This window comes from Callithrix jacchus, chromosome 6 (assembly GCF_049354715.1).
Source record: "Callithrix jacchus isolate 240 chromosome 6, calJac240_pri, whole genome shotgun sequence".
NCBI classification, from domain to species: domain Eukaryota; kingdom Metazoa; phylum Chordata; class Mammalia; order Primates; family Cebidae; genus Callithrix; species Callithrix jacchus.
In genome coordinates this window covers 3,571,318-3,586,803 of record NC_133507.1, presented here as the reverse complement: position 1 = coordinate 3,586,803, position 15,486 = coordinate 3,571,318, and the positions used below count along the sequence as shown (strand labels likewise).

The 15,486-nt window shown below is 46.6% G+C and overlaps 1 protein-coding gene and 1 long non-coding RNA gene across 6 annotated transcripts in view; one reads left to right on the top strand and one right to left on the bottom strand.

Moving 5' to 3' along the window:
• Window positions 1–15,486, bottom strand: part of GABRB3 (gamma-aminobutyric acid type A receptor subunit beta3) — a 212,770-nt gene that overhangs the window by 73,606 nt on the left and 123,678 nt on the right. Inside the window, exon 1 of one of the 4 annotated variants that reach the window (XM_008998263.5) lies at window positions 647–954. The exons of the other annotated variants lie outside the window; for them this stretch is intronic. The gene's annotated coding sequence lies outside the window, so the exon portion shown is untranslated. Of the gene's footprint in view, window positions 1–646; window positions 955–15,486 lie in introns of those variants that run through there. 4 annotated transcript variants of the gene reach the window in all.
• LOC118154447 (uncharacterized) lies at window positions 1,025–13,650 on the top strand. 2 transcript variants are annotated; one of them, XR_013536494.1, is made up of 4 exons: window positions 1,025–1,240; window positions 1,907–2,441; window positions 6,438–6,648; window positions 8,648–13,650. It is a non-coding gene; the product is annotated as an uncharacterized LOC118154447 (long non-coding RNA). The 2 variants fall into 2 exon arrangements; XR_004744295.3 differs by having other exon boundaries at window positions 1,904–2,441; window positions 8,648–13,649.

Here is a 15,486-nt window from a genome sequence, read left to right as displayed (position 1 = left end):
CTCCAGCCTGGGTAACAAGAGCGAAACTCCGTCTCAAAAAAAAAAAAAAAAACAAAAAAACAAAGCGAACGTTTATTGAGTGCTTACCGCCTGCTAGGAAGCAAAGATGAACTAGAGGCAATATGGACCCTAAGGAGCTGGCCACGGGCAGAGGCAATAATTGCAGGTTCCAACGATTCAAAAGCCATCTAAGTTAAGTGCTATAGGGATACGGCAATCACAAAAAGAAGCCACTTCTGGGTAGGATGACTACAGACGAATTCTTCCGTATTCGTCTGACCTGAAACAACCTTCTGACCCAAACCTAGAAGTAAAAGACTCAGCTTTGTGAAGGGCAGGGCCACTGCCACTGGTGGGCCAGTCCCCGGTGTGCACATGTGGATGAAGTGGCTCCTGGTAACAACTGACCCCACACAGCTATTTTCGCAAAACAACAACAACAAACAGTGCCACAGAGCAAGGCAGAGGAGAAGGTTCCACAGGGTGGACCATGCCTTCTACTCAGGGCGGTGACCCCCAGGGCAGCTGAGGGGGCCCCCGAGAGAAATAAAGGGGCCAGCAGAGGCTCGCAGGGCTTGGGAATCAGAGCTGAGAGGCATGGGGGAGTCCACAGGTTTAAGGGCCGAGACCCGGCGTCCGGACTTACACTTCTGGTGTGTGCTGGGTGGACTCACGGGGACAGGAGGGAGTCTTCAGGTATCCCAGGTGCTCGGGGACCAAAGACTCCGAGAGCCGACGCCAGGCTAGCCGGAAGTTGTGACTGCCGCTTCCTCTCCACCTTTGCCCTTTACATGGGAGGCTGAAGCTCGGGAAGGCACAGGCATGGAGTGCGGGGAGAAGCGGCGCCCTGGGAGAAGAAGCAATCTTCTCTACAAATTCTCCACCAATTTGTGGAGAAGAGGCAAGCGGGAGGAGGACGTGAAGCGGAGGTGTGGCCTGCGGCGGAAGAGGTGTGGCCCGCAACGGAAGGGGCGTGGCCTGCAATGGAAGGGGCGTGGCCTGTGACGGAAGGGGCGTTGCCTGCAGTAGAAGGGGCGTGGCCTGCAATGGAAGGGGCGTGGCCCACAAAGCTCCTCCTGGTAAGTGATGGGTGCCCCACACGGGGAAGCTGAGGGTGGGCCTGGTTAGATCAGCACGCACTGGGGAGAGACAGGCTGTCTCCCGGCACACACTCTTGGCTGTGGCACAAGCAGCCTTATCAGCACATCTAGACCGAATGTGCTGGCAGCAGGAGGAGCGGGTATCTGTGCAGAGGGGAGAGCTCAGGGAAGCAGCAGCTTCCAGGCTGCGGACGTACAACCCCATGTCCCGGGGATGCCTAGGCAGGGGGTGAGCCCCACAGCCTGAAGGTGGTGACACCACTTCTCCCACCACCAGGCTTGCCAGAGCCCTTCCGGTTATAATTAGATGGAACTTGACTTTAGAAAGCCACACTCGGCCGGGTGCGATGGCTCACGCCTGTAATCCCAGCACTTTGGGAGACTGAGGCAGGTGGATCACGAGGTCAAGAGATCGAGACCATCCTGGTCAACATGGTGAAACCCCGTCTCTACTAAAAATACAAAAAATTAGCTGGGCATGGTGGCGCGTGCCTGTAATCCCAGCTACTCAGGAGGCTGAGGCAGGAGAATTGCCTGAACCCAGGAGGCGGAGGTTGCGGTGAGCCGAGATCGTGCCATTGTACTCCAGCCTGGGTAACAAGAGCGAAACTCCGTCTAAAAAAAAAAAAAAAAAAAAAAAAAAAAAAAAAAAAAAAAAAGAAAGAAAGCCACACTCTGAGTGGGGTCGAGATTGAGATTTTATAAATGCCATTCAAGCCTTTATGAAATATCCCTCCTATAAATTAATGAACTGACACACCGCATGCGTGTGCACCAATACTGACTCACATTTATTTTGTTAGCAGGCGTCTCCACAGCCCTGGGCACCCTGAGAACGTTCGGCTTCTGATTAACGGGCAGCGCCAATCCTGACATGGGGCAGGCCCTGGATGGATGCAGTCAGTACTGGGAAGGCTCTAGGCAAAGGCAATGAGATGTCCCGGTGCCCAGCACCCCTCCACGACCTCTGCCACCCATTTACTGAGCGGTTCAACCCCAAACCCTCACCTGGGAAGGCCGCTGGGGAAGCCCATGCGGAGCCAGTATCCTTTCTAGGCCAGGCTTCCGGAGGTGAGGCTGTTCCCTCTGGGTGGCCAGGAGCGCAGGACACCTACGGAGCCCAGAGGGTCTCCGACTCTACCCAGTCCGTTTGTATCTGAGGCAGCTGTCCATAGAAGGGAAAGCTGCCAGCATCTTGGTTATACCGCGACATGTTCCTGTGGACATTGCAGCCCTGGGATATGGGATTTAACGGAGAGCGCTCAGGCAGTGAGGGGGAAAGCACACGGGAATTCTCCAGTCCACGGGGAACTGGAACTCCCTGGGGTATGCTGCATAAATGTGAGTTTCTTTGTTGAATTATTGTTGGCTTGAACTATCGCATTTATCAAAATCATTAGATAAGATGTCTTTGCTTCTCTTAAAAAGCCTTCTGAAGAACTTAAAAATCAGCATGAAGAAATACTCAAGTATGAATTGCATTCCAAGTAAAGGGCCTTTACTAAAAAGAACTTTGCAAACAAAAATCCCTTGAATTAAAAAGTCGTTTATTCATCTTGGCTTCTTTTAGGGATCATAAAGCCCTTTGCTGATGCAGTGAAATCTGGACCCCTCTCCACAGAAAATGTAATCTCTCTCGGTATTGGTGTGTGTATCAGGCAGTCAGCATAAAGCCGCGAAGTTCATGTGATAAATTCACAAGGGTTTCACAAGCTCAAATTGCTTTCAGTATTAGTGGGTGGAGTTCCACAAATTTATAAGTCATTTCAGGTGTGTACAATGTTTTCCTATTGAAAAAAAAAATGACAAAAAAGTTTTTTAGGTTTCACTCCAGATTATTAAACAATTTCATGCAAAGGTCAGACGCCATGGTTCCTGGTGAGACACCGTGACTAGCCCAGGCTCCCTGTTTTGGAGCCACCATGCAGCTGGGAGGCAAGGAAGGTACTGCTGGACCTAGAAGCTGTAGAGGAAGCCCTGAGTGCTGGAATATGAGCCACCCACGAGTCAAGCATTTATACACAGTGACTGTCCTTTCAAAGTCTCCTGAGAATAAAGAAGCAGCAGCAGCAACAACAGCAAAACAAATGAAACCTCAGCTCATCTTTGGGTGTGTAATTCAGGCAGCTCAGATGAATTGCAGCAAGACATACAACCAACAAAGTCTCTTTCTGCTTGTGCAACTCTCTTGGCATTTATCACATTAAAATGACAAGAATACACATTTGAAAGTGTAAATATTGCTCATTATTCTCCAATTAAGTAATCGACTACATTCCTTAACACAGGAAATGGAGAAAAAATTTACTATCCCTGAGAAAGAAATGCAATCTCTAAACCAGATTTAAATATTTAACTGCAGCTGTGGAAACCACAGGACACCTGCATTTGCATCTGTTTCAGCAAGTTTATGATACCAAACCTTGCAGGTAAGTTGTTCTCAGGTCAGGGAAGATGGAAAATTGTTTGGAGAAGCTTACGTAAGCCCTCGGTGGTGGTGACTTCCTTTGCAGTCATTCCTACAAGGGAGGTTAGGCTGGGAGAATTGGTGCTTTTATTAACAGAAGTTATTTAGGAAATTCCAATCTATTCCATTTAATGACCAAAAACTAAATATCTAACATTACAGCCAACTCTCCCCCGATGACAGACTTCGACGGTATCCAGCTTTCCATTTGTTGATTCTGTTTGATGTTTAATAATAAAACAGCTTCCTTCTCTGCCTGCCTCCCTCTTGCTTTAAGCACTGATTACCCACCAAAGGCCAAGCACCGTGCTTAGGGTCAGGGACCCAGAGATAAGGAAGAATAAATGGTACCTTTGAAAAGTTCTCAATCTACTGGTGAAAAAGAAAAATGGAACCAAATAAAATTAGAGTGATTAGGAGAAGTAGCTTCGGAAGCAAAGGTGCCCAAGTCTCAAGTTGGCCTCCTACTGGCCAGGCAAGTGAAGGGCGACCTCACTGTCCTGTGCCTGTCACTGCATCTGTGAAGACTCTGCCACGTAATCTGAAGTCCTTAGCATGGGGAGGACATGGCGAGCTGAGTTAACTGTACAACAATGTAAAAGAAGTGTGTATGTACGGGTCCTCTCACAGCCTAGGGCTCGCAGGAAACAAGTCCAGTTACGGAGGCTTTTCAGTCTCTCTACATACAGCCTTTATACCTGCCCAAAGGCAGAGTGCGCATTTATTCGATGCTAAATGTATTCAGAAGATACTAATGCTAAATGTATTGAGAAGATGAAGTATTCACCTCTGCATGAAATCTGGAAGGGCTGGTGAAGAGATGTAAGTCTCCCAGGCCCCTAAAGCCATCTGAAAAACTGGCATAGGATAGGAATGATTTTGAAAACGTTTTTCTTTATAAGTCTGAAAAGATACTTTTCTGGAGTCACATAAGTTTGAAAAGCAAAATGACTGTACTGACCTACATTCAAAGGACAAACAAACTGTATTATGAGAAGAAATCCGGAGAATTCAGCCTAAGCCAGTGAGAACCAGGGAAATGTAAGAGAAACACCCTTTGCTAAATAAACCCTCCATGCGGGTGCTGGTTCACTGACGGTGCAGGGTGTCGTGGAGCAGGATGTGTCAGACTCACTGGGTGACACCCTTGACACGTGCCTTGCTGAAGAAAGTTATCTAACCGTTCTGAGCCTCAGCAACCTCTTGTGTAAAAATGAAAGTAAAAATGCTCCTTTTGCAAAAATGCTGTGGCCATTAATTGATCCAACAATGCTTAACGCAGAGATGGGCTCATAACAGACATTTGGAAAATTCTGCTTTCCCTTGTCAAGAGCAGGGCCAGTCACCTCTGAAAGAATCACCTCCAGAACCCAGTGTATTAGCTGCCCCCAGCCCCACTGTTCCACAGCATGTACACACCAAACCACAAAGGGAAATGTGCTCTGTTTTCCTGAGATGCAGGTGAAGAAATCTCAGCTCAACAGTATAGAACTCCCAACACTATCTGGAGCAGGCTTCACTCTGCTCCCTCAAGTCCCAGGTTTCATCATCTACTCAAGATCCAAATGCAACACAAGCTTGTTTCCTGAAATGTATCAGGTCACTAGCTTTTTTCCATAAAACATTTTTTTCTGCTGTGAATTACTTTGATATTACAAATTAAAATTAAACACGAATTTGTCAAATAGCTACAGTGCTAATCAAAATGAAAACATCACTAGCCACCCTACTGCAGCTGACCCTGACAGCCACCCCTCCAGTGCTCCAGGGCTCACCTCCCACCCGCCCTCTCTTCCCTGCGCCTTTAGAAAACCCCGACCTGGGGTCAAGTGACTGCTCCATATAAGGAACATTTTCAGTAAGCGTTCCCTCTGCAGCGTCCTTTAGTTGTAAGTTGGTGACCTACTGTAGCCTTTTTTTGGAGAGGTTACTTCTTCTCCCAAACCAGGCACCACGGAGCTAAGGGGGAGTAGCACCCCCGTTTCCCACTCCTGACCAGCCTCCGGGTCTTCCTTTTTCCACTCGTGTCTCTGGCCCATTCTACTTTCCTGAAATTTGGATGCACTGATCTCCACTGCCTTCTGAACCTTTCCATCCACACGCCCGACGTGCAACCCAAGATCATCATATGCCAAATTAACTCACTGTCTTCCTGCCTCAAATCTGTTCCCCCATCCACCCCCTCACTGAACCCAACCCAAGCCAGAAGCAATAAACCAGCCTTCTTTCATTCTCACCCTAACCTCCAACAGTCATTCCGTGACTATGTTCTGTTGATACTATTTCCTAAAAATCTTCCATCTCTAGAATGGGATCATGAGGTCAGCTGCAGTGCGGAGGGCTGGAGTGTTTCCACTGATGTTGCCATGACAACGGATTGATGAGTGCCTAGGCTCACAAATTGCATCCCAGAAGCACGCTTACCCACGGTGTCTAGAGTACAGGGGTCAAATACCAGACTTCAGACATGTTATGGGTTAAACAGAATAATCCAGGGAATGACCAGATGTCTCACGCTCTATATGGAGGTAGATGTTCCAACTCAACACAACATTATATGAATGAACTTCTGGAATATGCTGGTAAACTGCGGAGTCCTTGTATGCTCTCCTTTATTTATTTAAACAATACTCACTAAATACTTGTGTATATGTGTGTGTGTGTGTGTGTGTGTATACACAAACACATATATTTAGAGAGAGAGAAAATTTTTAAATTTATATATGTAATTAGAGAGGGAGAGAGAGAGAGATCATATATGTTAAAACATATGTGTCCTAATCAGAGCCATAGTTTCATTTTCCAGCAACCATCTTCAGTTAAGAGAATTCCAAACAGGAATGACTCCCAGTGATATCGTTCTTCCAAAGGTGCTCTGACAACTGGCTGTGAAAATCATCCACGTTGCTTGGACAAGGCACCTTCCATCTCTATATCTGAAAGATACTGGAACTGCGTGCACATTACCCCGAGAGACTGGCGAGTGACTCCTCCCCATTCTGACGGCGTGGCGTGTCGGGCTGGATGGCCCATGCCTCTGGCTCTTCCCTGCTTGAGCTAGCACCTGTCGGTCACCGTAAGGTGAAGGATTCTACGTTCTTAAATAGTGATGGTCCTCTCCTGGGTGGCATGCTTTATAGAGTTTGCATCATTTTACATTTGCTGAACTGAGTATCACTTAACATTACTTCTCTGAGTCTCATCGAGAGCAAGCAAGGGAAAAACATGCTTATACGGAAACGAGGACAATTTATTTATCAGGAGGAACGACTTCTGATATTTGGCACAAGTTGAATGCCATACTGTGCCAGTCAACCTTTCTGCAGGTTGGGGTTTCTACTCCCTTTCATTTACAGAATGAGTATTTCTGTGTTAAGACTGCCCCCATACCTTGACACTGTGAAAATTCAATTGCCCTTTGATTTATATACGTGCATCTAGATCAGGATTTATAAATGGACTTCCTCCCCTCAAAGACAAATCGTGTGGATTAGTGATGCCAACATTTCAGAGTTCTTTCAATGTCTGAGATGTGCTATTTTTAGACAGCAAGCCTATTCATTTCTGAGACCAAGTCTGTTTCTAGTTTCTATGCAGAACTTACTAGATTATTGCTGTTGGACAAATCCTAATACCAACAGTACTGCACTTGATATGGCTGAGAAATATTAGTTTGATAGTTGTCTCTTCTGAATTCATATTAATTGCAGAAATATTTGGATGGACATCTCTGCAAAGAATTGCATGAAACAGTCCTATCCTCTGTAACCAAAGCCCAGGTAGCCAGAGAGAAACTACCACGCGTGTTTCATACACAGAATAAAGCACAGTGCCGAAGAAGGGAAGACGCAGGTGTTAACCCTTACACTGTGGAATAATGGCACCTTTTTTCTACTCTTTGAACAAAGGACCTTGTACGTTCATTTTGCATGAGGCCACTCAAATTATGTAGCTGCCCCTGCTTGTGAGGAGTAAACTACCTTGTCCTTCGTCTCTGGCCATTGAGATCCATGTCCTCCTAACTTGCTAGCTTCCAAGCAGGGCAAAATAGACCCTGCACCATCCCAGACACACACTCTCCTGCCTTTCCTCCTGCCTAATTGGCTCATCTTCTTTGCTACTCCCTCCAATTCTGCCTCTTCTTTTTAGTGCTAGAGGGTCCCAGGGCTCCTCTCTTTATGCCACCATCCACCCAGTCACCCACCAAACCTTGATCTCTTCTCTATGTGCACTTACTGCCTTCAGTGAGTGCCTCTAGCTTCACGGCTGATCCTGATCATTCCTTCTACTTGCCCAGAATTCCCAAATGTTGTCTCCAACCAAATTTTTTAATCCAATTCCAGAATCAACTCAACACATTCAAATGGAATTGCTGATCTTACCCTCAAAACCAATCCCCTCGTGGTCCTCCCAGTTCACACAACAGCATTCCCTCCTTGCAGTTACTCAAGCCAGCAATGCGGGAGTCATCTTACACTCACCTCTTCGCTCACATCCTTCATCACTCTGTCCGAAATTCTATTGACCCCATGTTAAACGCAGACACAGGCTGCGGCATACTCTTATCACTGCTGCGCTACCGCCCTTGTCAAACACCCCATCTCTCCCATCCTTAGTCTAGGAGCCTCCCACCTGGGTCCTTCCTTGCCCTCCTCTATCCCACAGTCCTGTTCTCATCAGAGCAACCAGAACGACTAATTAACAATTCAAGTCAGATCATTTGCTCTCCTGTTCACAGCCCTACAGTGGCGCCCTGCCTCGGCAAAGCCTAAGTCAACACGTTCTGACCCACTTGGCCTCTTGCTATTCTCTGACTTCACCTCTTGTTACTGTCACCTTTGCTACCTTAGTTCTGGCAACAACACCGGCATCCTCCCACCTTGCACTTGCTGTTTCTTCTGCCTTGAACTCTCCTTCCCCTAATAACCTTCTGCCTGACTTCCTTACCTTAGTCAAGTCTGCTCAGATTCACCCTCCTGACAGTGGCAACCTGCACCCTCTACACGCTCCCATCCTCTTAATCCTAATCATATTCTAGACCGCATGTATTTATTATGTTTCCTTCCTTTTCCCCCTGTAGAACATCAGCCGCGTGACCGCAGGAACTTCTGTCTCTGGTTCATAGCTGTATCTGCAGCGTCTGGGATGGTGCCGCGCACAGACTAGGCATTACATAAAGACCTGCTGAACAAGTGTCAAGAAGTTCTGTGTAACCTGGCTGTTGCTGTGTCCCTTCAGAAAAGATCTGTATATTCTTTCACAGCTGTTCCAGATGGGTTGATGGCCTTGGATTACTTCCAGTGAAAATTTCTCTGCAGCTTAAAGTTAAACCCCAGATCCAGATTAGCACAGGCATGTGATACAAATTCTTAGGGCAGACGTTGTGTCGGCCACCTGAAGCCAAAGCGAGACAGACACATTTCCTTGTTATCTCCCTTTGATAGCTGGGGCCGCAGTTCTAGAACACTCTTTTACTGTGTGTGTCCCCTTTGATTGCACCAGCTCTCTGAGGACTCCATTTCAACCCTCTGCTGGGAGGATCTGCCTAGTCCATCGCCTCCTGTTTCTGTGGGCCACTGATACAAGCCACTTGGTTACCAAGGGCAAAAGACCCCGGGCTTTCCAACCTTCCAAGTAGCTTACAACACTTTCACTCTCAGCAGTGGCTTCCTATTATTTTCTTATGAATTAAGTAAAGCATTTAAATTATGCGCATTATGATTTATCTGCCTTTTGTAGTGGCTTTATATGGAGAGTTCTTTAGAATTGCACTCAATCATATTTCTGGACACTGAAGTCCCATACCATATCAACCCATCAGGGTTCTGAACCTGGTTCAAGCCTGGTCAGAGCAAGGTCACGCAATGACTCCCAAAGGGCAGTCTTTTGTCCACACCCCACTCACTATCTAGGCAGATGCAGCAGGGCAGAGAGCTTGCTCTCTTTATGCCTCTCTGCCCAGCCTCTGCAATACCCACTCCTCCTGCCTTTCCACTCCATTGGCTGGCCGCTCTGCTCAGGGCTCCCGGGATAGATGGCACCTCCCTTATAGGTCTCAAGGTTAGATGATCTCAGTGGAGCCCTGCTCCTTCCTTCCTTCCTTCCTCTCTTCCAAGGCGATCTCATTCATTCCTAAGATGTTTAACAAAAAACACAGCTGATGACCCCCAATTCTAGCTGACGGCTGGAGACCCCTCTGAGTGCCGATTCCTTATGCAGCTGCTCTCCTGACAGCTCTGCTTTCTATTCTCTTTGTCATCTTTATTCCTTCTCTTTCCTTGTTTCCTAATCCAGTTTCAAGACCCACCCCAGATGCCTTGAATCAGAATCCCAGGAGGTAAAGGCTGGGTTTTTTTTTTTTTAAGCTCCATTTGCAGTTCTTATTTTTACATGTAATCAGTCTTTATGACATTAATACATATTCTGGTCACTATTTTGATTTAAACCTTTCAACTTCACAAAAATCGGAAAACTCTGTCTCCTAAAATCAACAGTCTATATTTAGAAACGTGCACATGTGTGCTGAGTGGCTGGCGGAGGAGCAGCCCCCACCACGCTCTGCCGGGAGCTAGGAAGAGTCTGTTCCGGGTGAGGTGCAAGAACACAGACTTCCACTCGCTTCCGGGGCTCTGGTGGATCTCAGCATGCTCTGGCTGCAAACCGCTTTAAAAACCATCAATGCCATGTAAACACCTGACATGACAGCAAGAAGACACAGGTCGTGGCTCTAGCATCACCGGTTCTCAAACGGCACTCGCTGCAGCACAGGTGTCTGAGGGTGGCCCCAGGACAGGACCTTTGGAGTTATGCACTGCTAACTCCAAAATGACTAGCTGTTTCAGTAAAACTAAGAATAGAAACGAATACTTCAGAACGCAGTGGACCCCCCGTATCTGTGAACTCTCATCTATGGAGTCAAACCAAGCTCAGATGAAAAATATTTGAAAAACAAAAAGGGATGGTTATGTCTGTACCAACCACGTGAATTTTTTCTTGCCATTATTCCCTGAACAATACAGTATAACAACTATTTACATGGCATTTACATTTTATTAGGAATTACAAGAATAGAGATAATTTCATGTATATGAGAGGATACGTTTAGGTTATATGCAAATACTATGTTTTATAATAAGGGCTTGAACATCTGTGGGTTTTAGTATCCTCAAGGGGTCCTGGAACCCTTCCTTCAAGGATATGGAGGGAAGTCTGTACACATCCAGTACATGTTAACTTTGCTTGCTGGTTCCTATCATTTTGTAAAGGATACTTTTGTATCCTACAGTGTATTCACATAGTGTGTTCACGTAGAAATCCTGTGCTTTTGCGCAATTCAGACGTGCTGGTATATTCAATTTCTTTAAGCGATTGGGTGATGACTGTGTTTGTTTTAATTCCTCTAATATCTGCTCCTGGTAAATGTAAACAGATGTCTCTAATTATTCCCTTTCAGTGACAATGCACATGTATTGGGCATGCAGATGGAAGATTAAGGTTTCACAAAGAGAAGGTGAAATGTCTATGGCGCCAACAAGAGTCGTGGATGATTTTCACTGAAATCTTGCCATATTTTGGTTTGAAAGTGGGTCGATAAACAAGAACTATTAAATTACTCAAAAGGGAGAGCACTGCTTTAATAAAGCAAGGCATTCCCTCAGCTGCAAGCTGTGGTCCTGTTAAACGTTAGCATCACATCTCACACTCTTCATACTGAAATGAGCTCACGGGAGTTATGACACAGGCATGGGCCAGCCAAGCCAACTTGAGGCCACTGGATGCAAACTTTCCTGTAGCCTCAAGATGGTGATGTGAAGTGGCAAAAGGTTTCCATTCACCATGGCACTGGCTAGAGCATCAACTACCAAGTTAATTGCTCATTTTCCTGATTCTGTAAGAATGGATATTAAAATACAGGTTTTCCCTATGTGAGAGTTGCCTCAAGTTGGATAGCAGCTAGACTAATTTTAGTGTGAGAAGAACAATTCAAAGTGTCTTTATGGTTCTCAGTCCTTTGCAGGACTGCACAGCCAGGATTCAGCCACTGCGGAGATGATTACACAGCTTAGCAATATAGCGTCCAAACCTCCCATGAGTTTGGCATTGTGCATGCCAGATTCAGCTGTAACATAACCAGGTATGTCCATTCGTTAGCTGCTATGTTAATCAGAATTAGGGTTTATAATTCACACCTGGCAGTATCATTGACAAATGGTGATTTAATCAGTCATGATTCACTTGCTTTATATTCACCTGTAAAACTGTGAAACGTCGCTCAAGATGTATAGGATGTGATGTCACAAAAGCTGCATTCCTTTTGGCTGTCCCCTGCTATGCCCTGGCTCAAAATCCAACACCCTGTTCTAACCTTGACCAGGAACAAGGTTAAACAAACAGTATGAGGAGCGACAGACACAGCTATAAAGATCCTGAGACTCCTGCCCCAGCCGCTACAGCACTACAGCCCATTATCAAATACACCTTTACGAACGACAGCCTGCAGTGACACAGGACGTGAGGTGGAGAAGTAACACCTAGAACTTGCTCACTGCACGCTATGACTTCCCAGAGCTGGAGCCGATGTGGGGAGGCTCTGCAGAGAAGGCATGCTCCGGCCAGCTGGCATCTCCCCCTAACCCCTCCAGGATGCCTTTCCCTCTGGCACTGCCCAGAGAAGGCAAGACACTGACGGGGGAGGAAACTGAATCGACTGGCACATCTGAGGCTCAAAGGTGACGCCAAAGGAGAAGGGCACTGACGTGCAGGAGCCAGCAGGCTTATGGGATATAAGCTCTTGGTCAGAATGAAGGTTTCCGGCATTCTGTTTCCACACATCGACTGCCCCTGACTGAAGCCTCCGGACCTGACAGGCAGACCACATCTGCCTCTGGTCATTTCCGTTAGCACTGCCTGTGGGCCACACTTACCAGGCCGCCAGTTTACCAGTTCATGGCTGGGCCCCACCAGATGCCACTTGGCTTCCCTGCTGTGATGGGGGACATCTGACAGCAAGACCTGTACCAGTGTCCGGCACTAATGAAGTGGCATTGGGAATAAAGAACAGGGAAAATAACACGGCTGACCCTTGAACAACACAGGTTTAACTGTACTGGTCCACTTATATATACATTGTTTTTTTTTATTTTTTCTTTCTTCCTTTTCTTTAGAGACAAGGTCTCACTCTGTCACCCAAGCTGGAGTGCAGTGACTCAATCATAGGTCACTGCAACCCAAACTCCTGGGTTCAAGCAATCTTCCCAAATTAGCCTCTCGAGTAGCTGGGACTAGAGGCACTCACCTCCATGCCCAGCTAATTTGTTGAAGAACTTTTTGCAAGACAGAATCTCACCATGTTGCCCAGGCCAGTCTTGAACTCCTGGCCCAAACCTTCTGCCTTGGCCTCCCAAAGCACTGGGATTACAGGCATAAGCCACCAATCTTGGCCTACAGATTTTTTTCAGTAAATGTAGTTGGACCTCCACATCCATGGGTTCTGAATCTGCAGCTAAATGTGAGTCAAAAATAGAGGATCAACTTTTCATATATGGTATACACGGGTTCCATGGGACTGACTTGAGTATGTGTGGATTTTGGTGTACTTGGAGATGTGGGGGTGGTTCTGGAACCAATCCCCTGAATATACTGAGGGACAACTGTGTGTATCTATGTATACACACACATTTTGAATTCCAAGCTCCTGGAAAGGAAAAAAAAAAGAATCAATAAGCCATGTTAATTGCACAGTGGCTGAATCCTAACTGTGCAGTTCCTGCATAGCCTGCGATGAAGTGAGAAACAGAAAGAACACTGAATTATTGTTCTCATGCTAAAAATAGTCTAACTGCAATCCTACACATAATCCCCCTTCCTATCTACATATATATGCATATATGTATTTGCATGCACGCGCGCACACGCACACACACACACCCACCCACCCCAAAGCAGCAATAGATAGCTGCACCGATACACAATTTTTAAATGTTATGAGTGATTTGCAAGAAAGATTATCACTCAACAGACAAGCATTTATTAAACAAATTCATTTATTCATGAACTCTGTTACGGTGTTTATCCATTCATCATTTTCTATTCATTTATTCATTTACCTCACCAGGTTTATGAAAGAAATATGTTATGGACTCCGTTCACAGCTTGGGGCTGATTTCCGTACTGCACCGGTGCCACCAGTCTGTCTGAGTCCCTTGGGGCTTCCTGCTCCTCTCCTCACGTGGCCCTCCTCTGTTTGCACCATCTCACAAGCCCTTCCCTTCTGTCCCAGCTCACCAGAGAACCCTCAGCTGACACCTCCATCCTAAAGCCTTCTTAGGCTGTCTCTTCCATTCTGCACTCTGTCAGCTGCTCATCCAACACAAGAAGGTTATCCTTGATGGCCAGCACGATCCTGTCCACACGAAGATTATATGATTCTCCACAACATCACAGGCCCTATACAACTGTTCCCAGAGGAGCCGTTCTCCCCTGGTCTCATACACTGGCTCATGCCCCAATCCTGGGTTGACAGGTGATTGACAGCAGTCAAGGTGGAACACAGCCTCACGGGGGTGGGATGCCCAAAAACAGAAGAGCAAGCCAGGCAAAGAGACGAGGAGCCATCAGAGACGGCACAGCCCACTGTGAGGACACTCGCCAGGCAACCTTAAACCCTCAAGATGAGAATCGCTCTGTACAGCAAAGTGAAAAGAGCAGCGATGTGCGCCAGCCCAAGGGTAGTTTTCAACTTCAGGCAGGTGCAGTGTTCATGCTGTGGTGTCTTCAGTCTCCCTCCCAGGACAAGAGTTCAACGCGGCCGTCATCAGCATTCTCCTTGGACAAGGAGAATGTAGTAGAGCCAACATGCACCCCCGCATGTTCTGTTGGTTTCATGACACGTGTTTGCGTGGTTCTGATACAGGAGCAGTCCCCTGGGTGACCTCAGTCTGACCTCCAAAGTGCAAACTTTCCTCCTCTTCTGTTACTTTTTCATTAATTCATCCAACAAACACTACTGGTGACCCACCACCTGCCGTCATACGGGAGAAATCAAGGCACTGTCAGGACCTTGCTCACAGGCTGGCAAATGAAAAGAACATGCAAGGACCAAGACTCTGGATTCTTCCTTTTGCCATTCATTCAACAAGTACTCATTGCACTGTCTGCCTTAGTGGGGCTTCGTGGACTTCAGCGGGAGAGCAGACACTGACAAACATCCACAGAAATATGACACCACAAGAAGTGACAGGGAGTTGGGCAGCTTCCTGAAGCAGCCATGACTGAGGAACCCAGGGCAGGAGGGAGGGAAGGAATTCCCAGGCCGGTGGACCCAGCAGGGGTCGCAGGGATGGATGTTCAGACCAGAAGCGGAGGACAGGGTTAGTCCCTCGAGATGAGAGGCTCTGGTACAGGTGTTGGGTTTTGTCTGGAAAGTGCCAAGAAGCTGTTGCACATGTTTGGGTCTGCATGAAAAACCTGTCCTGCTGCTACATGAAAAACTGTCTTCTCTACAAATTCATATGTTGTAGTTCTGAGCCCTGGTACCTCAAAAATGTGACCTTATGTGGAACTACCTTTACATGCCTGATTTTAAGAACACATGAAAAATATTTTTCCATATTTCAGAAATATGTTACCAAATAATGGGACCAAGTTTTTAACAGCTTTAGTGAGATATAATTTATACACCAAAAATGTCACCTGTTTTTAAGGGAACAATCAAATCATTTATTTTAGTAGATTGACAGGTGTGCGTCCATCACAGCAGTCTAATTTCAGGGCATATCCCTCACCCAAGAATGACCCAGTGCCCATTTGCAGTGACTCTCCCCTCACACTCTGTCACCCCAAGCAACCCGTAAGCCACTTTCTGGTTCTGGATTTGCCTATTCTGGACTTTTCAGATAAATGGAATCATATAGTATGTGG